The 27,424-nt window shown below is 39.0% G+C and overlaps 1 protein-coding gene across 46 annotated transcripts in view; it reads left to right on the top strand.

Annotated features, from left to right (window-relative positions):
- The window catches only part of GTDC1 (glycosyltransferase like domain containing 1), a 183,149-nt gene that overhangs the window by 22,344 nt on the left and 133,381 nt on the right, over positions 1-27,424 (top strand). For 43 of the 46 annotated variants that reach the window (XM_040560672.1, XM_040560651.1, XM_040560638.1 and 40 more), the window contains one exon: positions 2,948-3,128. The exons of 1 other annotated variant lie outside the window; for it this stretch is intronic. The gene's annotated coding sequence lies outside the window, so the exon portion shown is untranslated. Of the gene's footprint in view, positions 1-2,947; positions 3,129-21,762; positions 21,861-23,716; positions 23,728-27,424 lie in introns of those variants that run through there. 2 more of the 46 variants (XM_040560646.1, XM_040560650.1) reach the window with 2 other exon arrangements.

The raw sequence follows: 27,424 nt of genomic DNA, 5'->3' as shown, positions 1-27,424 counted from the left end.
GTCCCTGCTCAAAGTTTCTCTGAAGCTCTGGCAAATGCACACAAAGTAAAATTTACGTTGTTTGGGGAAGAAAGCCCAGTTTGCCATCTTTACTGTTTGCACGTCAGTTGCTCTTTATTGCTTTTTAAATTTGATTTCATTGTAGTGTAGTGAGCTTTTCAATAAACATAGTGGTTTCATTTATATAACACCAGAATTATTGTTAATGCAGGGTTTCATACAGCGAATTAGGTATGTAATATTGTGTCCAGTGGGATCCTGTATCACCAAATTTGCATAGTTATAGTTCTAGTGACATCGTATCTCATACCAAGAACCTAGGGACCTGATACAATATCAGTAAAACTGTCTCATAGGTATGATTCAAACAGTTTTATTAGCAACATATGGGGTATGAAGGAGCCACAGAGGGTAGTTTGGAGTGTAAGGGTGCTGGCCTATCTTTTTCAGCATGTAATTATATCAGCCCTCTTCTATGGCATTATTTGTTGCTGCCCTGGGATTGCTGAAAAATAACTACTAATATGGTGACACAAAGGATCAGAATAAATTATAATTGTTGACTTTACAAGAAATTCATTGGCAAAAAGGCTTACTATCCTAAGCTCAGATGTCATTTCTGTTTCGGCTTTGTAGCTAAGCCACATCTGCAGAATAAAATCTTTTTGAAAGTCTTAGGGTTTTCTGGCAGTCTTATTTTCTTGTAGCGCATTCTTTTGTGATCTGGAAGATACAAGGCAGGAACTTCTTTTGGCTGCATTTTAGTTTTCAGTCTTAAACGAGGAGGGTGCATTTTGTTAATTGATATTAGGATCTTGGAAACTTGTTACCCGCATGGAGCACATTGCAATTAGTCATCTTCAGATGAGTTCATCATTCAAATGTCTGACATTAAAACCTAGCGAAAGTATAATTAGAAGACTGTAATAGCGCTCCGTTTAGTGGTACTTTTTAAATATAATGAATGTGATTTTGAAATCACTTTTACATGTGAAAAAAAGAGGTTTAACACTTCTGGATTTTGGTAACTGGCTACTGAAGACCACAGTGCATATGTGCATAGCTATTAGAGAAATGTGCTATTTGACTATTTCCATGATAACTTCTTAAAATGCTTCTGCTTTCAAAAACACTGGGCTGGCTGAGACACTGAGGCAAAAGCCTTACTAAAGCCAAGATGCATAACTTTTGCCTTACCCCCCTTGTGCGTTGTCAAAGGAGGAAATTAGTTTAGTTTGATGTGATTTATTTTTTTCCTGATAAATCTTGACTAGCTCGTTCTCTGAGTGTGTACAAATAGGTTGTTTAATCTCTTGTTTTGGGAACCTGTTGGTGTGGAAGCAAGTATTACTTGTCTGCAATGCTCTTGTTTCTCCTTGTTCTTCTCTTTTGGGGTACATTTTATTTGTGCTAGTCTTCCAGTCTTTGGGAGCTTTTCTCTCCTCCATTAACTTTTGAAGGTAGTTGCAGGTGCTTCAGGAACTATTTCAACTAGTTTCTGTAGTACTCATCTCTCCTCCCTGTCTCTTTGAAAGCTTGGATTGGAGGCTCTCTGTCAAATTTCCTGCTTCTGAGAATCCTAAGTTCGTTCTTGAAGACTGAAGTGAAAAAGCTTTACACCTTGCCATTTTCATAAACAAGTAGAAACACATTGTCTAATTTGGCAAACAAAAAGAAAATGGATATCAGCTTTGAGGTACATAAACATCCTAGACTTGTGATCTTTGTATCTCATGCAGCTCATCCTCTGATTCCAGGGCAACCATCTACAGGGTGAAATGGTCATTTTCAGTGTGTTTCCTAAAAACAGTCAACTCTTTCCCTTAGACATCATTAAACATAAACAGATAGTATTTTAATTTTTTTGCCTTTGTAATGTAATTTTGCTTTTTGCACGCTTTATCATAGTGTTTTCTCCTTTCCCATATCACTTTTTGTTTGGAATAGAAACTTCACACCCACTTTGCTAAAGATGCTAAAGGAGTGATTTCTGAAATTATTAAATTAAAAAAATATATATAAACAGATCTGGACACCACATCATAAAGGCTTTAGAGATCTGTCTCAGGAGCCTCTAGAACCACTCATGTTAATTGTTGCATATCTTGTAATGTTTATTTCAAGGTATTGGAAGACTTCCAAAAAGTTCCTGTATTTAAAAGGGCAGAAAGGATGTCACAGTGGACTTAGCCCAGGACAAAATACAGTAAAGGTTAACCTGGACTTCTGTCAGTGAAGGCTTAAAAGCTAAAAATAAATAAATAATAATAATTAACGTGAGTTGCTATGGCTTCATGATAGAAGGCTTTGTGAGACAAAGCTGATGTATTTTTTTAATAGGATTGTGTGTCTGGCCTATATTGCTATATAAACTAATTTTTTTAAGGGATTAAATCATTGCAACACAGTATTTAGATATAAAAAACTTGGCTTATATGCAACTGAGATACAGGAAATACTTAAAATGTCCTTTTGCTTAAAGTGTAACTTTTAAAGGGATGAGAGAGACCTACAACTCATGGGTCCCCAGTGTGTTTGTAGCCCAGTAACATTTAAGCAGCAGGTCCTGTTGGTGGTTTAATTTTTGCTGCTCTGTGTTTCAGATGATGTGAAGCATAGTTAGTCCTGTAGTTCAGTCATCAAAATACAGTAAAATTGTAGTTGCTACAGAAAGCTAGGGTTGGGAAACCCCAACCTCAATCATAGAAATGTTAAGTAAACAAACCTACCTACTCTTGATGATCAGTGGGCGTGGGTGGTCATGGACTCGTGTCTTTGTATTTCTCAAGTATAGTCTGTTTTCCAGACATTACTGGACTAAGGAAAGTTTTTAGGATAAATGTATTTTGTAGTATTTGTATGAAGCTTCTTAGTCTAAAACAGTTTGGAAGTTAGACTAGGTGAGCTCATACCCTGTTTTCTTTTTTCCCCCTTACACTTTATTCAGGTTTAAGAATACTATTACACTTGGGAAAATTGCATGTTGTCCATTGGATTGAAGCGGATGGAACAGATGGGGAAAAGTCCTGCTCGGCATGGAGATCCATAGACAAGATTCCCAGACAGCTTTGCTGAGGACATGTAAGGCACGCAGCCTGGTACTTTACTGCTCCCAGCTTTGAATGCAGGTAACAATGCTTCTGTGAAATGCTATGTTTCTGAGATGGAAAAAGTGAGCGTGTAGTTCCCTGTTTTACAGACCAAAACCACCAGAGTCAAGTGTCTTATAGCCACAATTCCGGTGTCCGGTCCTGGGCTCCCTGTTCTCCCAACATGTCTCCCCTTGTAGGCCGCTGTGTCAGTGCGATGTCATCACCTCCACAGCAAATCCGTTAGTTCAGATTCGTTCTGCACGCTGTGGGGTAGCTGTTTCAGAAGGTGCTACCTTTCAGATCACTGATGGATCGAGTTAAGCTGCTTTCCTGTCTCTGTGTGACATTCGTGTGAGCAGGCAGAGGAGACTGCAATAGGGACTTCAGTGGGTGCAGTCTGTGGACTCCCTTTCTTCACTCATTGACACCCTAAAGACAAGGAGACACAATTAGGTTTTGTGTCCAGCAGTCAGGACGCCGTTCTTGGTGCTCAGGAGATGTCTTCTAGTGTGCTTCCCCATGTTTGCCCCTGAAGTGCTTATGACACAGTTTCACACCTTGCTTCCATGTGTGGTAAGTCTAACAAGGTTACAGGTTTGGGGAATCAAAGGAATTTTTCCTTCAAGGCAGTATAGCAACACGCTTGCAGACTTCTCCTTTTCTCCTTTTTAATCAAAGCCTGGACTCGCATGGTTGCAACAGAGGTGGGAAATGTTGGGATTATGAATGAGAGATGTCTGTTAACAATTGTACCGTACTTGTAATTCAAGCTTCATATGGTTGTGCACAAAGGACAGGAACAAGAGACTGGTGGGCTGACAGCAAAGAAGGAAGAGATGACCAAAAATGTTTACCTTGGCACTTTCAAAAGAAAAATATCGAAATATGTGGAATTCCACTGGCCAAACTAATGGTCCTAAACTAATAGTCAACAGAGAATAGAGACTGCAGGAAAGGGAGGGACTGTGTCTTACACTTTTGGTGGGGATGATTAGTTTTCTTCACACTGAGAAGTTTTCCTCACACTGAGAATTACTAAATCTAGTTGGGTCTTTAAGTGTAAAAGACATTTGTGCATTAGAAACAAAACAGTATTTGCAGGGGTGTCGCCCCTTAGGTCCTCCAAGACATTGAAACCAACTAGAATTGCTGCTCGTAAGGGTAGTTCAGTGCTTCATCCTCGCAGCTTCTGTGCATGTCAAACTGCTCTAGGCCCGGCCCGTTGCAGGAACTGAGCCGCTATGATCCCAGTGGATGTCCGTGCTCTTCATTCTGCACTCCCCCTTCTTTTCTAATAACTTCTGAACTTATCAGGCAACTTGAACTAAATTTGACAGAAGAGTAACGAGCTTAAAGGTTTTAAGTTCCTGTGTGTTAAACTAAAATACGTGGCCAAATAATGAAAAGACTATTACAGGCTGCAACACAGGGAGTTTTGTGGTATAAGCTCTTATGAGGCAGTGGAGAATTCAAGTATTTCTTAGATTGTGTTGCTTATATTGACACCTATTTCTTCTTGTGTCCTAACAGATTTGTTGATTTGGTGCTGTGAGGCATCAGAACTGTGCTGGCCCTATAATCCTGCAATACCGTTATCTGAAGGTCTCCGTGACATGGAGATTGTTCAAACTTTTACAATTTGTTTATTCTCTTGAAGTTCTTGGCTTATTCAATGCTTGTGGTACTGTTTTTCCTCTTGCATCTTCCCACCTCCTTATAGCAGTTATTTTTGTTCTAGGTTTTTCAGGGAATTTTTATTTTTAAACTCTCATTGGTGTCTTGTTAGGAAGCTGTTTTTATACCATTTCTTATTGTAAATACGTGGGTTTTTCCCATTCATTCTTAACTCAGTCTTTTCAATAAATTAAAAAAAAGGCAAAACCAACACAAAACAGAGAAGGAATATTACAAAACTATTAGTTGATATTCAAATCCTTTAGGGAGTTAAAAAAAAAAAAGTATTGTGTGAATTGCATAATTTCTTTTATTATAAGGTTTTGTGGTGTGCAATCATTTACTAATATGTCTTTCTGAAAGTAAGCTTGGAAGACTTGCCTAAGTTGGTTATTTGCAATGGCAGCCAGTTATTTGGCTTTGCTATCTCACATAAGAAAAAAGTTGTTGACAAAGCAGAGCTTCAAGGAGCCAAGTGCTTCAGTAGTGCATTTTACTTGAGATATTGCTAGAGTAGAAGCACTCACGGAAAGCTTCTATATGTGAGTGTCTGCAGTTCGTAGGTGGTATTTTACCTGCTGTTCACAAGGGATGAAGTATTGTGCCTGTAGCTCTGGTATGTAGGTGCATCTCCTCCAGGTGGATGATACATAGGAGATTGAGGAGAGTAACTGAAGACAGCAGTCCTAACTTATTGCAGGAAATCGGGGCTTTTGGTTTTTAACATGAAATCCCATGTCATGGACTAATATGTATGTATTTATATGCTTGTTACAAATTCACTTACAATTAGTACTTCATTTGTTTTCTAAATCTGCCATGTTGCAAATTGAATTACGTTTAGCTACAGAAGCAAACAAAAAGCTCCAGATCCTTCCTTCCTCCCACAGCTTGCTGAGGACCACCAAGGTGCTTTCTCACTGGGCAGTTCCACCACACATCTTCTCCCCTCCATTTCGTGCTGTCCTGATTCTCCTTGCTCCACTTTTTGTCCCTTTTTTTACCTATAATGCTTGTGTGCTGTCTATCAAGTTTGCAGACTCTTTGGGACAGTGATCAGGAAGCAGGTCCTGTCCTTGAATAAAAGTCGCCTTGGTAGCATTGGTTGGCTTCACAGCAGAGCTTCTGCATCCAGCTGGCATTTCTGCCGATGGAGACATTCACAGGTGACTCAGAGCTGATACCAGCTCTGCCCCTTTTCTGTGCATTCCCTGCAGCTTGGGGGTGCTAGGAGAGGAGTCCTGGCTGTCTGAATGGGATGCACAAAAACCGTGATGCCTTGGAGGCTGCTTCTTATTTGCCTCGTGTGTCAGACAAAGACAAATCATGTAAGGTAGTGCCTTCTGCAGGATGGAACAGTGTGGGGAGAGGCACAGCACCCAGCTCAGTTAGGGAGAAGCAGCCCTAGGCAGCAAGGCAGTGTCACTTAAACCCCGTCACAGTCCCTGCATAAGTGACAGTCGTCAGCATGGCAGTGCTTGATGTGATGGGGGAACAGAAATGCTAGCTCACACAAGTTTTATATGTTGTGTATGTTTCACTATAAACTGTGAAAGTTGTGTAACTTACAAAGGCAGAATTGTGATTAATGTTACATAAAATGCAAGTTTTTCAAAAGCTTTTAGCAGTCTTTGATGCTGAACTGCCATTTTCAGAAAGGATTTAGATACTTAGGTACCCAAGTCTCAGTGCAAGTCCATGAGGTTTTAGACTTCTGCTTCCGAAAATGCGACTCCAAGTAACTGAGGTATTTTTTCTAAAATACTTCCATAGTGCTTAATTTCACGTGGTGTAAACCACAGGTGAGGGACGTGCACTGGAATGCTACCAGCACGTGCAGAAGTGACAGTGGGCTTGATGGCAGACCAGTGCTTGTTCGTGTGGCTGTAGCATCTCTCTTAATTATGAACTTCCATTTTTCCCTTTTTTTTGTGCGTCAGATACGTACTGGGTAGGTAAAGACAACCTGCCTGTCTGTAACTTGTTTCAAGCTTCACTGTGCAGTTAAGTGGCTCCACAGATGTCAGCGATTTCCATATGTAGACTTTGCTCTGCATGTGTCATTGTTAAGAGTAAAGCAAAATGCAGGGTTTATCTCGGCTCTTGGTTCCCTGGCAGCGCAGCAGTCGGGATGGTTATTTGCTTAATAGCTAGATGACCCTGTTTTTTTGAAAATATTTTGTTAAATATTTGTTGTTGAAACTAATAAATGCTTATTGAATGCTTCCTAATTATCCAGTAGTATAGAAGAGTTAGCTAAATTCCAAATACAAAATTACTGAATTCTTGCCTCTTGTCTTACTTGTGTAAATGTCAATAAAGAGAGGATTCTGTTACTTGGATTCTGTTACTTTTAGGGCAGTCTTTCATAGCGCTGTTTTTTGGATACTGATGTTCACCTATTTCAGGGCATTTCCAATGCCGTTGTGACTACTTTGTTGGTACAAATAGACTGGAAAAAAAAAAAGGCAGAAATGTGGTTTGTGTTCTTTGCTGTGGAGGTTTAGAAGGGTTGGGTGCTTCCGAGGGCTGTCCTCTTGCAAGGACTTTTCTCAGCTCTGTCCTGCAGGTTGCATGCCTAGGGACAAGCCCTTCCCATCACACTTTGTTCAGCTGCTCCCCTGTGCCCTCTGGAAAAGCAGTGGGATGAAAACGGGGAGCAGGATTGTGGTGTGCTCAGGTGTACTCTGGTGCATTTATTGTTTGAAGGCAATTCCTTCTGATTTTGTATAATTTTCTTAGGTGGTCATTTATCCTTTCCAAAAAGGATTTGCAGCTAGGTTTTAAATTGAATGTGTTTCATTTTTAACAATACACTTTTCAGAAATTAAAGCCTAATGTAAGACTAGCTGATGCAGTGAAATTCTTAAAAATTATTAGAGGCTTACAAATGATAAAGCATAATTTAAAACCACAAAGAGTTCCAAATTATTCCATTGTTTTTTCTTTAGGGTCTTACTTGCTATATATTTTTTTCTGAATTACTAAAATATAGTTCTTTACAATCTGTGCAATATGTCTTAGTGCAAACAAAACTATATCCTGTGTTTAAATGGTAGCACTAATGAGTACAGCCTTGAATCATGTGGTTGCTGCTGTGAAAGTATTTCAGAAACTGAAACTAGAACCCCTCCCAGCACTTCCATCTGCATACCTGTAATTCACATCATCTTTAGAAAGGGCTTTACCACACTCTTGTAAAGTGTGTATTGAAAGTGTGTGCATCAAATGTCATGCTGCACTTTGGGTTGGAGGTGGCTAAGGTGTGGGGGGAGATTGCTTTACTTGTTTCAGAGAGGTGTAGCATGGGCTTTTCCCATGCAGAAGAAAAGGCAATTGTAGAAGGTGAACCAGTGCTTTATATGGACTCAGATGTGTTTATACATAGGCTAATATGTTCTTTTTCTGTTATTTTCTTTTTTTTCCTGACAACTTGAATTTGAATATTGCCTACTGGAAATTTCACATGATTCTGGTAAATAGTTAATAATTATTTTGGGGTGATTTCCAGTATGTAACCTCATTAGCTCACTGTTTCAGCATGCTTTGTAACGGGATCTTTTTTTAATGAGACAACACGGAGAGAGGTACTTGAGCAGCTGCATAGGCATCAGCTAGAACCTGCAAATATGCTATGAGTTCATCAGAGCCGACACGTTTGTTAGGACCTCGGCATTGCCAGAACAGCTTTTGCAGAAGTAATTCTTAAAATATCAATTTTCTGTTTCTTTAATGTTTCATAAATAATATATTCGTTTAGCAGGGAGATTATAAGCATGACTTAGATGTTTGTAGCGGCTGTGTTACAATCAATTTAGAAATCTCACGTCAGATGTAATTGCAAGTATTCAAAATATGGATGTGTGGATCTATCTCTCTATATAGATACATACCTCCTTTAGCTCATGGGGTATTTAACTGGTGCTGGCTTAGAGACCCTGTCACAGGTAGAGGTGTCGATCTGTAGGAAGCAGTATTCTCACTAAGGTCTGAGAGAGGCTTGTTTTGCTCTTTCGTTCATGAAGCAGCAGCTGAAAATGAAAGCATACCACTTAAAACAGCGGCTTGTTTTCTTATAACGAATATCCAGATTTTAATGAGGTCAAAGCACTCACCAGGTGGCTTTCCAGGCATCGTGTACTTAACCAAATCACTGGATAACCCATCAAAAATATCATTTATTTAATGGATCAGAGTGAAGAACTGAAGTAGTGTCATTCTTGAAGGCAGACACGCACACCCTCAGCAGAACTCTTGACCCTGGCTAACCTGGGGCATAAAAGTTTAGAAATAAAGCCAGGATTGGCAGTGTGATAGCTCTGAAGCCCTGAACGAGCTTGCTAGGCTGACCGCTTCATCTCGGCTTAGAATGGAAACTAAAAGCCCACCCTGCAACTCGGAGGGAAGCCTAAAGAGGAAATACTGACTTAAAATATGCTTTTATTTTCTGTACTGGAAGAAGCTAAAGTCTTTTTTTAAACTTTTTACATAGAAGAGCTGTATTTTGTGTCACGTTATAAATTTTTAGGCAATTGAATCATGGTCTTATAATGTACAAATGACTGTACAGTTCTAAAAGCATCTGACAAAAGCTAATTGTGTGGTTGTGGTCAGCAAAAGCTTACCAGTTGGCGTTGCATGTTTTTACTCTGTGAGATTATTGGAAGCTAAAATAGTCATGTGTTTCTATATTTTTTTGTGAAACTAATGAAAATGAAGTTACCATTGTAAAGCCAACAGTTCTGACAGTCGTAGTGGCCCTCCAGTCTCCGAAAGCTGCTGGGCGAGTTGAAACCATAAACGTTTTATGGCACAAGATGAATTGCTGGGATCCAACCATAAATTTCAGAAAAAGGAAAAAGAATAGAGTGAACTCCTGCATCCTTGGATTTCTTGAACTACAATGGCTGCAGGCAAGAAGAGCCATGTGTTATTTCGGTAACTTCTAATGCATTGGAAGAATGTAGACTACAAGTGACTTGGACCAAATCCTGCAAACGGCCTGATTGTAGGAATATGATGTTGATTTTTAGTAAGATAGGACTTGATGTTCCGCTTGCATTGTCCAGACTGTTGAAACAGTTTTATCTAGCCTACTAGATTAAGTATTTGTCTGTTCAGTCATTGAGAGAGAGAAGGGTAGAGGACCATGTGCCCAGGCTGCAACCTTTAATTTTCTTTTTTTGAACAGAAGCCAGGCTATGGCGAGAGAAGAACATTTTCACGTACCTTCTCTGAAAATGAAAACAAAGAAAGGGAACTGGCATCCTTTTACTTTTTCAGTCAAGTGTCACTCGTCCTGAAGTTGTAATAATCAATTCAGAACGGCTACTTACACTTATTTACAAGACTGGATGAAAGAGCTTTGCAGATAAGTTGAAGACCACACACACACAAAAAAAAAGGCTCAACTTCATAACTTAAAACTGAATTAGTTGTTTCTTTGAATTGCTTGTTTTTAGTCATGTTGCCATAGGTATCAAAGCAGCTAGCTATTATCATTTCTTTGTAAGGATTTCTGCTTTTTTATATTCACGTTTCAGTAAATCAAAGGATAGGTCTTCAGGCACAAAGTGGAAGGTGTGTTGTTTTAGAGATATGCTAACATACCTGTACCGAGTCAGTCTAGGTATTGCACGTACCAGCAGCAGAGTAGATGCAATGACACAGGATTTGCATACGACAGCAGCATAATTACATACTGTGCATTCTTGGAAAATGTTTATCTTGGTTGCTAAAACTTTCTTCTGACTTTGTTGTTTTATCTCTGCTAGCTAGATGAAGCTAGTGCAGATACTGCTGCTTGCTGCAGTTACGTGTTTGAAAGGACCCCATGTGTTTGCTGCCAGCAAGTTTTAATGATACATGCTACTTTTATTGATTTATGTTCAACTCTGCTTCACTTTGAATTGAGATATCCATTTTAGGCTCTTTGTAAGAGCCTGCGTTATTACATCTTTGGTACCTTAGAAGTGTGAAACCCTAGAAGTTTAAGGAATGTGAGAAAATCCTAATGGCTGGGTTTCTGAAATGACTAAACGGCTATGCTTTTTTGTATAACTAGTGCAGTAACTAGACTTACCTAGTTACTACAATAGCAACTAGATAATCAGTCTGTAAATTCAGAGATTTTTTTCATGTAACTTTATATTTCATATGAAATACTTAATAAACGGGTCCAAGATAACAGCAGATGAAGACTTACCATGCCATGTACCAAGAAACTTTGTGTTGACTTAGACTTGTGCGTGACTTTATGCTTGTGACTGACAGTAAATTAAATGTAAGCCACTCATCTGCCTAATATTGCTATCATTCACAAAGATTTCCCCATCATGAAGATGGGGCCTTCCTATTTGTCTTCCTGTGAGCACACATAGTCAAGTTGTGGAAACAACTTAGATGAGTTGGCTTCCAAACCACTCATGCAAGTAGTGTTGTATGAAACCCGTAGAGTTTCTTGTACCAAAAAGAGAGTATTTGGGGGATGATTAGTAGATTGTAGCATTGTTTTTTACATTTGCATCTTTTAATATAGATTTTTCTACTTAGTGTAGTTTTGCTAAGTAAAGGATTGTTTAGTCCTAGCTTAAAAGACTGGCTTTAAAGCTGCTTACAGTGACAGATTTTCTTTTGAAGAGTTGAATCTATTTACAGAATCTCAGTACTGTTTTTAACCAACTTCTTCACAATGTTTTCTTTCAACTTCTGAAATTCACTAGCTGCAAAGCATGTGTAAAATGTCTTGGGTCTTTGAATTGCTGTTTTATTTCACGGCTTTGCAAGTCTTGGTCTAAGTTGAAAAAAATAGTAATTTAGTGAGGAAATAGTTAATAACAAAACATTACAAATAGTGTTTGAAGAGGCTGTTAGTTTTGCCCAAGAAGTTTCCATTTTCTAGAATTTGTGCTGCCTCATTATTTGTAATACTGAAACTGCTGCTTACCAATTGTACCAATCACTTACATGAAGAAATGAAAGTAGTGTTTACAATTGTGGCTGGAAAAGACTGATTTAGAGTTAGTGGGACAAATTCTGCTTTGAAATAAAATGCTATGAACACGGAGTCTTGCACAGAGTGTCAGTAAACCCAGTCTCGGTTACTTTAACATGATTGCAAATGACATTCTTAATATTTTTTTTGAAATAGCTAACTTTAGTGGAAAGATTCTGCTTAAGCATTTTGAGAAGCAAAGTTCCTAACTAAGCTTCCTTTTTCTCTCTTAGTTGGGTGATTAACCTTGGTTTAAATGCATTCCAGTTTGAGTAATTACTCTTTTTCTACTTTAAAATTCACTCCGTAGTCTCTGAATAGGCTAATATTAGCCTTTATTTCTAGAGGAGTCTCTTGCTGGTTGCAGCCATTCCAGCATGCTTTTTGCAGGTTTTCATTGTTTTTCTAAATGTTTTGTAACCTCTGGATGTTCAGTATTTATGGATGAAAGCACCTTAAGTTATTGTTGGCTCAGATTCTCAGCACAGGTTGTCTTCTTCTGCCTGTTGACTTAAAATTGTCTTCTAGTGATTTTTCAGTTATAGGAGAATAAAAAACATCAGGGGGAAGAAGGTGGCACAAGATGATACAACTAGGGAATATTACTCTGCAGCCACTGGATCAGTTCTTGGGAACTACTGTCTGTTGGCACAATGTAGAGAAGCCATTGGCTCCCTTAAATTACCGTGTGATGCTTTCTCTCTTTACTTTGTAGGCTTGATTGTTGGTAGAAGTCATCTGGATTGAGTATTTCATTTCATACTTTCAGTCATGCATCAGAGAAAAGCTTTTTATCATCAAAGAGCCAGGAGAAATATTTATTATTGTGTTATTAACTACAGTGTACTCCATGAACTTTAGTAGTAAGATTTTTTGGGGGAAAATACAGCTCTGTGTTCTCCACAGTTCCCTCCACCTTGCCCCAACAGACCTGTATTTTTAATGACATAAATGCAAAAAGATACAACTGTAAATTATAAGCTAGTTTTGGTAGTCAATCAGTCATCAGGGTAGTAGTTCAGATAATACTGCAAAATCAAGTAGTTTTCCAGAAAACGATACTGTAACTTGCAGATTTTTACTTTCTAAAAGGCATTGATGCTTTTGTCAAAACACTGTCTCTGTGCTACATAACGATGTGGTTCGTCTCTCTGTGAACAATGTGAAATTACTATTTGCAAGTCACATAGTGTTGTAACTACAAGTTCTTTCTTAGCATCGTCTTTCAGAACTTGCAGTGTATTCTCTTTGAATATAAAGCAGTTTGGTAACACTACAAATGCTTTAGAGTGTATCAGCAAGTTGTTATATTGAAAGACTTCAAGAGGCAATACATTAAGCAAAAAGCAGTAGCGATACCTGTAGAGCACACCATACGTGCCCTTAAGCAAAAGATAATTAGTTGCTTGTATTCCCGTGCAAACTATCCCAAGTGTTGGTGTTTATGAATTGCAAAGATCACTGCAATACCAACTCAAGCTTCAAGCTGCTGGAGTTGTTTATGCCCATTCAATTTTTAATGTACCTATAAGATGTTTTGATGAGGGCATTTAGTCCAGAGGGATTTGTGTGCCATAATCATACCTCCAGTGAGTGAAACACAAAAGTAAGGATAGTTCTTCAAAGTATTTTAAGTGCTAACTTCCACTTCAGTATTAATAATAATCAGGAAGAACTCTGAAAATATTTTCGTATTTTGTTGGCTAAATGCGATTTGGTTGCCTTTGTCATGCTTATGGGATGATGGTCATTAAATGTGGTGAAGGATCTGCTGTTAGGTAGCCTGCAGAGTGAGAAGTTACCCACAGCTTGTGGGTATCTGATTTGCTAATTAGTCCATGCACATTCAGATGGTGTGTTTTGCACTTCAGTCACAAGAAATATTTGACTAGAATTGACTTTCCCTGCATCAGTTGGAGCGCTGGGCCACAGCGGCCTGGTCCAGCCTGTGCTGCCGCTACCTTTTGTAAAAGAGTAGTTCTGTCAGAACTGTGAGGTTTAAATAATAATTATACATGATGGGTGTGTTTTTGGCTAATTCATACTGTGTATGGACTATCGTGAGTTTAACTTCTCTGTGTAATCTGTATAATGCCCCCAAGAACGGTCCCTTGCAGCCCAGCCATTGCCAGGGCTCCCTGAGGTGAGCTGGAGGGGGACCTCCTATCGGCTGGGTTTGGGTGGGAAGGGAGTGAAATGTCACTTTTTTTTTAAACTGGAAGATGTTAACACAAAGTAAATCTTAAAATGTAAATTGCTTGAGTTACCAGGTTATTTGTTTAGCAAAAAAAACCAAACAAATTTCCTGTTGGGGGTGGGAGGAAATGCTACCTGTTCCTTTAGTTCGTTTCAGTGAATTAAAGAAGGTATTAGGAAAAAAATGAGATCATGTTGAGTATATATTACCTGAACCATATAATTTAAGTTTGAGCTATCTCCACTGAATTATAAGAGTAGGAGGAGTTTGTTAGTCACTGTGGAAGGCAAAATGTCAAAGTGACTAATTATGCTGTTCTAGGGAAGAAGAGATACGGTTAATTCCTGAGCAGCAGAACAGTTCTCTTAAGAACTGTGGTAAGACTATCCCCAATATAAATATATAAATATATAATATAAATATAGCTAATACTATTTCAGTATAATTACATTAGTTGTCATGGCACTGTTTAGAAGATTACATCGCAGCATCACTTGCATGGGACGGTGCCGGCACTTCAGCATAGGTGGTAAACGTACAGCTGTCATGTTTCAAAAATGTAAATTTTGTGTTACACCTGCTGCTCTGTGACTGCAGTCAGGATAATACCACGTCAGAGGTAATGCCACACTTGTGCACGTTCCTGAGGAAGCTCAATGGAGTAGTGGCTTCATGAAGAAGAGGATTTTTCTCCCCAGCTCTGTTGAGCTTTGGGGTAGCGGACAGTGCTGAAGGCCCGGCCCTTAGGGCCAGCAGGGTGGGAGCAGCTCTTCCCTCTGGGTAGGCTGGCAGAAGCAGGCCCAGTAAAGTTTTTAAAATATAGCTCCTGTAATCAAAGACTTGAGCAATTTTGGTTAGCTCAGAAGCAGCCCCGTTTCAGTCATATGCCTTCCTGGAAAACGGCCTTTTCTCATAATATTTGAAGCTAACTGGCATTTAGCTTATGCTCTGCTGTGTCGCAGATAAGAATTTTTTTAGATAATAGGAGATAATGTATCATGCATTGATAGCTTCCATCACAGTTTTTCAGTAAATCTCCTCTAGTAGCTTTTCAAAAGCCTTGATTGTGATCCAGTAGTGCAAGGAGAGCTAATTTCACCTCAGATATTTCTCACATGAGCTATTGGCAAGAGCTCTTCTGCTGGCCTTTCCTCGGTTGCTTGTCTGGTTCTCGTGTCCGCTCCTTTATTCCAAATGTTATTCTTGTACTGTAAACAAATGTGCAGTATTCACTTCTTAATTTTTTGGGGTGCAGAGTTCCTTGTTTTCACGTATAGCTAGTTATTTTCTGAAAACTTGAACACGGCCAGGCAGTCGGCTAATTTAATTCTGTCAAACGCAGTCCTGATGCAACACCTTTTGTTTCTAAAATAAAATACAGTAGTTAATATATCGTTTCATATCAGTGCTGCTGGAAGACAGTTTGCTGATTTTGTTAAAACTGCAGCAAAAACACTTCTGTTTGCAACAAGACCTATACAGGAAATTATTTAAAATGCTGCAACAAAATAATTGCTTTGCTAATATTTAATTATGTTAAATTGGTGTTATACAATTTCTTTAACCTTTAAACAGAAATAAAATTTACAAATAAGTGATAAGATTTATATATACAAGATACGAGTTTCACTAACATAGCTGATGCATAAAATAGCTTAAAGAGCATTCATACTTGTCACAGTTCTCTAAGAAAATATTTCACCATTGTCAAACTCAAGAAATGCAATCAGTATAGAGTCCCACCCCAAATAGATAAACAAGATTTTTTTCTTGAGCAAGGGGTGAGCAGTTGTTGCACAGTGTTACTACTTCTGTGATAGCTGATTCATTCCTTTAGTATGCAAATTGGAAGTATACAAGGATCCAGTACTTTTATTTAAGAAATATGCCTGCAGGCTGTATTGGTAAGCTTTAGGGAGATATCTGGTTTGGTGTGAAATAAATAGTTGTTAAAAGATCACATGACTGTGTGTCTTAGAAGATGAAAAGTGATGCTGTGAGCATTTTGAGAAAACCCTCTCGTACCTGGCATGCGCACTTGCCACTTGGTTATTTTTTCAAAGAAATCTTACCAACCCTGCAGAAAATCACAAAGCTACAGGCTGGGTGGGGTGAGGATAGCGGCAATGTGTGAACTTCAAAATGTAAGAGACTTGAATTTCAGACACCCACAGTCCCACCCTCTTAGTGTTTGACCACTGCAGAAAATGCTCATGCTCCCAGTGGAGTTGCTTTTGCTTCAGCTTTTATCTTCAGACCATTTGAGTGCTGAACTTTCAATGAATAGATTCAAATGTGGTAATTAAGTTTATGCACAAGCGATAGACATCCAAGTTTGAATATTTTAAATGAGATCGGAGGGGTAAGAACCTGAAAGCGTTTGAGTGAAAGATTGCTTTAGTACATGCAGTTGGTGCTGAAGGTCTGTCTTGCTAAAGAAGACAAAACATTTCCTTAAAAGATATTTGCTGCCTAATGTAGGACACATTTTAATATAGAATTGCAAAATATAATAGCAGTTTAATAAAATTTAGGTTGTAAAATAGCTATTAGGTTAAGTCTGTCCCCTTTATATTCTCTTGTCAAAAATACTAATCAGCTCTTCACTTTTTTTGCAATTCATTTGTGGTGCATTTTCTTTAATTCTTTCCTCTAATCCAGAATCATCATCCTTTCTGCAGTGGTTTCTTTGTTCAAAAAGTTTGACAGTAACAGCATGCATGTCATAACAGTGTCACATCAGAAGTTAGCTCACGATAGTTGCAGAGAAGCAATGTGTCTTAGAAACATTTATTCCCTGCCTATGAATACCTGTATTTTATTTTAGGTAACTGATGAGAGGACTGTAAGCCTTAACGATCTAAGGTAATCTAACCCCCCTTGCTGGCTACCTTTGGAGACACTTCAAACTACTACTGCTGCTGACTTTGAAGTATGAATCAGCCCAGAAGCTTAAATGCCTGAACTTGTGCTTCTTGTGTACATTTGGATAATAGCCAATGAAATTAATAGTCCTGGTGTTTGTCTACATGAGAGTTAGTGTACTGATTTAAATAAAGCTGATCCAAACAAATCCCAGATATCCAGGTGAGGCAGCAGCAGCCTTCACCTATGCCTCCTTTTCTTTCCTTCTTGCGACTCCCAAAAATGCTCTCGTCTTAAATTTGTCTCCTTACATTTCTTTTCTGTGTCCTACTGTTTTCATTGAGAGGGATTAGTAAAGGTAAATCATAGCTTTTGTAGCGTTAACATTAGCTTATAACATCTGTCATACTCGTCTCCTAGCTAAACTAAATACTGCATATATTTTCCCACAGCTCTTCACTTAAAAGAATTAGGCTACCTACAATGTGGTGCGGTGTTTCCAGTGAGGAAAAATCATTAATAAATGTGTATTTTCAGCACTTTCAGGTTTTTATACTGTTTGCCTTCCTTGATTGTAACTGCATGCCTGTCAGAGCAGCATGGAGGCATGCACAGGGACCCATTTTTGGTGCTGGTTGTATGGCTTTTTGGATTTAGGGCTGTAACCAAAGTCATAGCTTCTCAGGTAGTCTGAGTGGTGATGGCCTTGTGCTGCTACTGGTGAATAGCCAGATAATAGCAATTAGGCATGGAAACCATTAAAACCATTTAGTCATGGTTCTTTTGATGACACCAGTGTCAAAAGAAACAATACACTTTTTACGGTGTTAGCAGCAGATTAAAAAAAAAAAAGTGTAATTCCTGTCAGATGTATGGGGCGTGGCTTCAACAAGAATAGCGTGTGGGTATGTGGCTTAATCTGAGCCGCTGCTCCTGCCTCTGGAAAGGCTTTTTCCCTTGAATTTGTAACTGTTCTTTTCTTCATGTCTCATCTAGAAGCAGACAAACGAAGAAGAGAATCAAATATTTTGTGGGGAGCATATGGAGGTGTCCTCACAGGCCTGGTTTCATTGTTTCAAAGTCCTTTGGACAGACTTCTGAAAGGCAGGGTGTCTGGCAGGCTCCGGGCTGGGGAAGAGCGAGGTGCTGGGCTGCTGGAGGATCGGCTCGGCTGAGGCGTGATGGCAGCCTCCTTCGATCAGATGGAGAATTGTATTACCTAGCTCTTCTGCAGAAGTTCTTTTAGAGTCGTAAGCTGGTCATATATGGTCCTCAACAGCTTTTATTAAATATATATATCTGTCTAATCATATATCATTTTATGAGTCATTGTATTTTGTTGTCATTGTATTTTATCGAAATGGAAGCATCACCAGACAGAAAGAAGTAAGTTGACTTGTAGATCCTGGCCAGTCATGATCTGCTTTGCTGCATTTTTCAGTTACCAAAAGAAAAAAAGCAGTATTTTTATATTTGCAGGAAAGGAAGAACAGAAAATGGTATCTTATGTAAATGATGCCTATCTACATCATGGCCCATGCGCATGTGAGAGTTGGTGCTTTCTGACTCTGCTTTTATTTAGTTACTTTTCTTAAGCACTTACATACTCACTTCCTATGCCTGTCTTCAGACTTTACACTTGCTGACGAAGTCTACGCTCATAATTGCTAAAACAGAAGTTAGCAGGAAATTTGAGGGTCCTTTTTTGTTGCTGAATGTGACAATATTAAGATGCACTTCATTTATATATTCTGCTTTTCTTAGGTAGTGATTTCCTTCTTTATCTAAGTAATGCTATTAACAGGAACAGGGCTTTGAACTGTCATTTCATACTACTTGAAGCTAATTGCTAGAAAACCGGGGCTTTCTTGTTTGTATTAACCAGTTTTATATAAAGTGCATCTCCTTACTGAGGCTGTCACTGTGAGGTAGGAATAACTACAGTAGACTGAAGAACAGAGCAATTGAGCCTTTGATCATGTGAAAATGTAAGCATGCATTGAACTTTACACTTGAGCATTCCCACTGGCTGCAGAGGGCTTATGCGGCTGAATTTCAAGGGTCCAGGGCTTGATAGAGGTTTGAGAAGTCCTTAGCAGGCTCTGCAATAAAACCCAGATATCCTATCAAGCCAGGATGCTTTAATTCTGCTCAGATTGCTTAGTAGGCAGAGAGTCAGGAAGATAATATATTTTTAGCTTTTAAATTCAAAGAAACCTTTCAGTTAAAGGAATTCTTGACCATTTCAAATGCTGTTACTGCAGTGTTTACGCTGAATGGAGAGGAACAGTATGATTTTGATTTTTCTTATCCTCTTGGACTAGAGGAAAAACCTATCCCATTTACTTTGTATTGTTGCAGTTTAAAACCTCAAATGGTATAGTTTTTGTTTACTATTGCTTAGTAATTTCTCTGAAATTACAAGAAAAACAGGCCTTTGGAATTGTGCGTAGAACAACTCTCATGTCAACACTGATATGGCAAGAGGTTGCTTTCAAAATAATTGCAGAGGATGATCTGAGTTAAAATTCCCTATCTGCAAAGTCAGAGATTTGTATGAGTTATTTTCCATACTATTGGAGGCAACGAAACACAAAACTCGTGATAGTTTTTATGTTGATTTCAAAGTCAAAGAGAAAACAAGGGTCACATCTCAAGAAGGGAGAAGTCTCTGTTGGGTCATAGGATAATTCAGGTTGGAAGGGATGTGGGCAGCCCATCTAGAGTGGCCCCATGCTCAAAGCAGGGTCAGCCCCGAGCACGTGACACTCAGGTCCAACAGAGTAGGCGGTTATGGAACACCTAGGTATTGCATGGTCTTTTTCTGTGGTGTGGATCTTCTTCTTGGTGGCAGTACATCCAGGTGTGGCAAATGTTTTCTAGGACTATGTTCTGGGATTGCGTATAAAAATCCATGAGTTTATATAATTTTTCCTAGAGCCAGCGTTGTTTTTGTTGTAGGCATTCTTTTTTTTTGTCTGCAAAGATTTAGGAAGTTTAATAGTTACTATGAACTACTTACAAATGTATCATTTCTACAAAGAGTTGAAAAAGCTTTTTTTTTTCCTGCTGGCATTTGAAAAGCAGAAAAAAACTGACTACTACAACAGAATTTTATTAATGAATGATTTACACTGGTTCCAGCTGTGACCATGTGATTAGTCCTTCACTAAGCAACAATGGGTATTTTCTTTCTGCTTTTATTTGATTTCCAAGAATGTGTCATCTGTTACATAAACTGCTGCCAGTATACCCCATGTAAACTGGTATTTTTTATTTCCCTGAAGCGCAAAATGAATACCCACCCATATCCTTCTGGAAATACTGTTTTAAATGAATTGGGAATTTTATTGGCTATATCTGATTCACCATGCCAAAATCATAAAACTTAAAATATTCGTTAAGCACACTGGACTGTAGGATGCCTTGTTCCCTGGTAGTGTAAAAGATAGATTATTTTCACTTTTACATTTCTATCTTAATATTTTATTACAGCAATACAATGTGTGATAGAGGTGGACAAGCCTACAGATTGAAATGTGGATAGTCCAGATTGTTCCTTTCCCTAGACCATATGGTGTAGTTCTAAAAGCCTTTTGTATGCTGTCTGTTCAGTTAATTGTAAACTCAGTCTTTAACGTACCTTAAAAAATGCGATATATGTGAATCAAAAGTCAGCATATCCTGCGGTAAGTAAAGTTTGCTAAAATATGTGTAAAATCACAGTCCCGAGTGCTGGTCTCTGGGTAGATTTTCTTTTATTGGAGAATTAGAAAGTCTCTCACTGTTTCGTGATAGCGATGTTAGTATGTGTGTATGGAGGGACAGGTTTTTCCATTCCCTCCTCGGGAAAGGGGGAGATTTTGGTATATAATGAACATTTCGTAATATTTTTGCTTGGCAGACAGCTCTGCCAGTGGGTGATGTGCAGGAACATCGAAGATTTCTGACAGATGGATGGTAGGACTGCTAATACACCTACACACGTTTCAGCTTCTGATGTTCCTGGTGTTTCTCTGATGTCTAAGAAGCTTGTGTTCACACTTTGTTCTGATGTGGCCCAGTGCTGGGTTTTAGAAGAGCAGAACCAAGTCTCTCTCTGGGCTTTCGTATGCCACAGTGAAGGTCATTTACTAGTCCTCACAAAGTCAAGCAATTACTAGGAAGGCAAAACATTTTTTTTTAACATAATAAAAAGTTAAAAATTAATTGATAGGTTCAGAAGCACTTTTATTTTCTAATATTGTCTTATGTAGCATAAGAAGCTATTTGGAAGAAGTAGCTGATTTCAGTGAAGCTTGATGCATATAAAGAGGAAAAATCCAAAAGAGCAGGAGTCTTTCACTGAAATTGCTCTTCTGTGGGTTCCAACCTGTTTTTAAACATTGAGAGTGTTTGCTCATTAGTGGTATTTTCAGTGGTAGGCAAGGCTCACATCATTTGTGGCTTTGTAGATAAAAATTCACTTTAAAAAAAAATCCAAAACATTGGAATCAAGTAAAAAGTAAATGACGGTAGTGGAGAGTGCGACTAATGTGCTCTGAGAGGCCTCTCCTAATGAAACGTATTGATCTCTGCTGCATATCTGAAGTTTTCAAAGGATTTCAGATATTCATTCTATCACCAGCTGAATGCAAAGGGATGGGTAACCTTAGGGAATATTAGAAAGGAAGAAAACCCAACTTTCTTTTTTTTTTGCTAGCAGATACCAAATAACGTAACTCTGGACCTTTGTTAAGCCTGAAGAAATACTGAAAGCTTCAGTAAGAGTTTTCTTGAAACAGGAACAAATAATAATCAGTAGGCTATAGTGCATCTATTTTGTTCCATTAGGTTGTATGCTTATTGGGAAAGTGTAAAAGTAATAAAGGTAAATAGCATGGTAAGTAAACAGCAAAAAGTTCTTCTGTTGGAGAACTACAATTTTTCTTTTTGCTTAGAAGAACCTACTTCTTCTGAAATGTCAGCTTTGCAGAATGATGAAAAGGGGTAGGCTTCTTTGTGCTGCAGAAGTAAACGTGGATCCTGCTCGGCCAAGGTATGATCAGGGGCTGCAGTGTGCCATGGTGTCATCCGTGCCACTGCCACCAGTGGCATCCTGCTTCCGTTCCTAGCGTTTTGGCTGGAGCATGAAGGCAGTGGAAGCAAGTATCTGTGGGCAGAATTTTCCATGTCACAATCCAAGTAGTTCAGAAGCTTTGAAATGCAAGAAACCACACATAATGTTTGAAGCATCCAGCTGTAATTTTGAGAGCTGAAAGAGAAAGCAGTGGCTGAACATTTGTTGCAGCTTCCATCTGATGAGAGCAGTTCTCAAAGCCTCCGAGTTGCCTCTTACAGAAAGTAGATGAATAACAAAGGTACCTATTTTTGCTGTACTCTGGCAAACGTTGACTGTCTTCATTAAAGCAGCTAGTACAAACATGATGTGCTAACTTGTGTGATTTAAACAAAACAAAACACCTGATTTAACTGTTAACTTGGTTCCACAATATGAGAAATAATAACTTAAAAAATACATAATCTTCTTCCAGAAAAATGTACTGTTCTTTTTGTCAAAAAATCTTTATTTTAACAGCTGTTTCTTTAACTTGAGTGGTGTACGTGCCTATTCACAAACAGTTATTAATGATGTCAGCTTGATTTGTAAGACAGCAGAGTCAGGCTGCCACTTTTATGGACTTACAGGTAGGTTAGGTTTGTGAAAACATACAAAAATCTTTGGCTGATTTTGAGGAATGAAGCTTTTTCAGCAAGGCTCGTGATAAAGATTTTAGCATTTTTAAAACTAGGTTGGGCTCTCGTGCTTTTTGGACTAATGAATGAATGCATCGTAGAAATAGTTTCATGGGATGGTACAAGCCTGTTCTGTAGTGGTACAGAAGGCAGTAAGAGGGAGAGTGTAAGAGATTGTTTGTAAAAGTGTTTGAGACAATTTGAGTGAAGAAGATTTAATGGGGATGTGAGGCAGGAGATTAGGTGAGGAAAATAAGGCCAGGGGAGCTGTGAAGTTGTGCTTCTGGAACAGTGAAGAAGGGATTCTATTGAAACTGAAGTTTGAAGAGTGAAGCAGGATGGGGAAAGAGAAGAACATTTAAGAGTGTAGACCAGGCAGATAGGAGGGATGGTGCAGATGTCCATATGCAAGAAAAAGTTGACAGTAAGGAGAGTCTGAGACAAGATTAATCATGCATCTCCTCGAGGTAGCAGCTGACATGCTGTTTGTCCTTTATAGGTGCATCCTTTATCATGTAACTGAAAAAAATTAAAGAAGGAAAAAAGATGATGTAGGATTAAGATAATTACAACAGAAAATAATTAGAAAAGAAGGTAAAAGAATAAGAAATAGAAGCCATTAAGAAACATACATGAGAAGAGGAAATAGGGGATTCAGTCATGAGAAACAGTTCATATGGTTTCAAGTAGTGTGGATATTCCTTCTGAGGATGGAATTCATCAGCTAACCAGATGAAGAATGATACTAATATAAGATACAAAATTTCATCTAATTTTCATATCAGAAAGAAAACAAAATAATGAAAGTACAATCTGGGTGAAATACGTATTTGTGTTTTTTTATTTCTTACAAGGATTCATGCTAATGAGAAATTAACACTGTTGTTTGAAAGAAAATTTTTCATGTGTGGTAAAATGGCAATCAAATTCCTGCCAGTTTAAAAGAGCACGTGTGTGTTCTGGTGGTTGGAAGGAGGGAATTGAGGAGTCACTGCTCCTTGCTTCTGCTCATGGCTTTACTATAAAACTACTGTTGGAAAGTTGTGCAAATGACAATTTTAAATTTGTTTTCACATCTGGAAGGTAGAGAAAGCAACACCTACTTCCCTCACAGGAGTGTTATAAGGCTTTTAATTGTTTGTTAAGCTCTTTGGCATTTTTGAATGAAGGTGGATAAATGAAACCTCTTGTTAATTATGAGAAACACTGGGCAGAAGGTATAGTATGATTTTGGGGTTGGAGGGAGGAGATGGAACAGTTACATCTTGTTGTTTAAAGCATATTTTAAAACAATTGCAAATTTTTGGTTAGAAGCTATATTATCATCAGGTTTGTTTATCAGATCCAAGCATTTTCTTACAGTTAGCTGGTAATTGGAATACCTACATAGATCTAGTAGTGGCTTTTTCCTGTAAAGATAGTTTAGGACTCCATTGACTGGGAACAGTTGTATAGATCATCTCTAGTCCCTTATCTCCTTCATGATCAGATGAATTCTTTGTAGTTTACTTACATTAACAAAACCAAACCAAGTACTTCTGTCGTCAAACTCTATCAAGGTTTTCAGGAGGGTCAACGTGGTTTTTAGAGGCCGTAGACTTCAGAGTAGAAGTCAACAGGCAACAATAGTGGTAACAAGCGCGTGAAATTCTGTGCATGTCTGAGTACATGTGGATACAGAATAATTCTTAACAACCCAGTAATATGGTCAGAAGAAAATTTTGCACAGAAGTAATCAACTGAGCTATTGTTGAATGACAAGAAAATCAGTGGAGGAGGGATAAACCTCACTAAAATTCGGCTTTTTTCCTCTTCAAAATCAGCATGGTGTAGTGTGGTATTAAAAACAACCTTTATAGTTACGGTCAAAAGAAACGGTGTGTATATTTGCTAGCAAGTTTCTTAGAATTGCCGGTGCCTGTAGACACACACACTTTACAAAGGTAGTGGTGTGTCAGCAACATCACAGGTGTCACCACAGGCAGGCGTTACAAATGTCAGCAGTATGTAAGTGGCAGTTATAAATAAGCAAAACCATGCGAATTGGTCTGCGTTTGTTCGGCACCCATTACACACCTTCAGTGTGCTGATGCCTAGCGGCTGGCTGAGTACCTCGTGTGTTTTCAAAGTACGCTAAACATCAAGTGGGGTACGCAGCTTGAGAAGAAAAAGAGCTTTAAAGAGAAAAGGCAGACTTTTTTTCCAAGTCATTCTTGCAATGCCCAAGAAAATGCTCACGAGTGCGAAGAACAGCTGCCTATAGACTCGAGGAAGAATCGCTTCTGGATCTCTTGTCCGTGCTCATTCAGAGCTGCGGGAGGAAGGCAGAGTGCTGCAACTCTTCAGGGCAGCTTGAATCAGCTCGCATGAATATTGCCCTCTCCAAGGATATTGGCATGCAAAACAGATTTTGTTCATTTTGCCGCATTTGAATGCACCTCACAAATAGATTCGTAGCCGTTTTGAGATGTACAGACGGCGTTTGGATTAGGGTCTCTTTAGCGGGAGTTAACTAATGCATGCTCCATGCAGATAGGTGGCAATAACTCCTTTCCTCTTCCAAAAGCGTTTGTTTGGTGCGGCTTCATTTGCATACGCCGTTTGCATCGCATTACACTGCATATATTTGCTGGAGGCAACTTACCTGTGCGAGCACAGCATCAGGCTGTGGTCAGACCAAACATCCTCTGCTTGTTTTGCCCCCTTCCCCTGTTGCTTAATTGTATCTCCAGTACTGAAACTGGGAGAGCGAAGCGTCTTCCAGAGCTACTTGGGATTTAAATGAGTGATGAAGGTGCTATCCTTCAAGTGTGTACATCTAGGTGATTTTTGTGGGACCAGCCTCAGCTTGAACAGGGCTGGGGAGATCAGATCTCATAAGGCTCAGAACGAGCTGAATTGCTTCATTTGTAATAAAGACCTGTACAGCACTTCTTGTAGCTATTAAGGGCAGAAGTTTATGAAGATGGAAAACCTTTCACAACTGTTTTCTTTCATCAGCTGGAAGGCAACTCTGAAATTTCTTGGTACCTGAGTTCACCACTGGAGTTCTAGCAAAGAAAAAGAAATACTTTAAGATTGCGTTTTTATATTTTCCATTTTTAAGCTTTATTTTATATAAATGATTCCAGTTCACCTTAACATGTTATTTCTGTTCTGTGGCTTGGTTAATAGGCAAGAAGTTTTTGTTGTTTCAGTGTTTGGTGTATTGGGGCAGAAACCCTCCACAATGACCAGTTTGTGGCTTTCATCTAGAGCAGCAATAAACACCGCAGGTTTTGCGGGAGTACTGGCAAGTCAGTGTAATTTCTGGTCAGCACTTGCTAGGACTGTTTTGGGTCTTGGTGACTACCTGACATGTTTTCGTGTGGCTGTTCTTGTTCCTCAGGCCTACAAGAGGTGCTTATGGCTTCTGTGAATTTTTAGCTGATGTTCCTGCCAAAAATTTTCAAGTGGCCAGAAGAACTGCACAGTTGTTAACTCCTTAGCACGAGTCGGTACAGATCTCTAACTTGCTGGTGAAACTTGTGATCTTTGACTTTGAAACGAAGAAGTGTCAATATAAGCACAGAGCTCACATCTATGAGGTGTGAGCGGTATTCTCGCGGTGGTTTGCAATGTTATTTCTGGCATTTCAGAGTAGCAGCAATGTCAGTAACAGCACCTACCAATAGTCGGCTAAACTTCAGTTGGATCTCCCAGTAATGACCTTAAAATAGTTCCTTCATCTCTGAGCTCCGCAAGTCGAGATGCTTTTTCCCTGCACCACAGTAGTCATGGCCATTACAAACCATTTTAAATTCCCACTTCTTAAACTTGTACCTGTTTGCAGGAGGAGCCTGCTGGGTTCTTCGGTGGTTGAAGTTTGATAGCTTGTGCACGACTGTCACTCTGGTTTTGCTGAAGAAGCTGTGCAATTTTGATAAGGATTTTCAGATTTCAGAAGGAGAGTGTTTGGAGCACGGCCAGTTGACTCAGAGGCAGGGTAAATGCTTTTCAGACTCCTTTAGACGTGTAGAAAAGTGCTTCTCAAGTGACACTAAAGCTAAAATCTTACATGAATTTTACTAATGGGTTCATTATTTATAATGAAGGAAAATCCAATAAAACTGGTTTTAGCTTTTTCATTGAAGACTGCAGTGCAGCTCGTATGCTATAGCCAGTTTTCGTCCTGTGCAACAAAGCTGAAGTTTTTAAGGCAAGGTCTTTCAGATAGTAATGTTTTTAATGGTGCTTTTCTAATTCCAGCCATCTGATAACCTTCAAGGAAAAATGTTATGTCTTGATGGCCAGGCTTCTTCATCCTCTGTGCATGTCCTTTCCTCGCTGTTACCTGCAGCGGCGCTACAAGCAGCCACTCACGCTTCATGTCTGCTAGGGCTTCCCCCAGACATGACTATTTATTCCTCTTTCAGGTTCTGTATTTAAAGATCATGTAGAACCTAAGCTTGTTTACAAAATAAGCTTCCCAAACAGACTGTTTTGAGATGCTTGTGTATTGCTTTGATTCATGAAAAGAAGTGTTTCCTGAAATGTTCACCGTCTCAATTGACAGATGATCGCAGACAGCCTTACTTAATTCGTGGCAGTGTTTTCCAGCTTCTTGCGATACGTATATCCATAGGTACCTCCCAGCGGAGGAGGCAGACCCCTCTCGTTTCTCCTACTTTCACTGCAAAATAAAATGCAGGAATCTGCTTTTCTGCATTGCTTTAAGCAAATCCTTGGAGGCCTTTCACAGACTCCAAAGGCTCCATGGCCAAGTGAACGAAAACAACTGACTGAAGTCATTAGGTTGGCTGTCCTGGTGTCAGCGGCGATGTTGGTAGACACTTGCAGTGCACTGTCGGAACGTGCTTTGGATGT

The sequence above is a fragment of the Cygnus olor genome, chromosome 6 (assembly GCF_009769625.2).
Source record: "Cygnus olor isolate bCygOlo1 chromosome 6, bCygOlo1.pri.v2, whole genome shotgun sequence".
NCBI classification, from domain to species: Eukaryota; Metazoa; Chordata; class Aves; order Anseriformes; family Anatidae; genus Cygnus; species Cygnus olor.
This window is presented reverse-complemented; position numbering and strand designations above follow the sequence as displayed.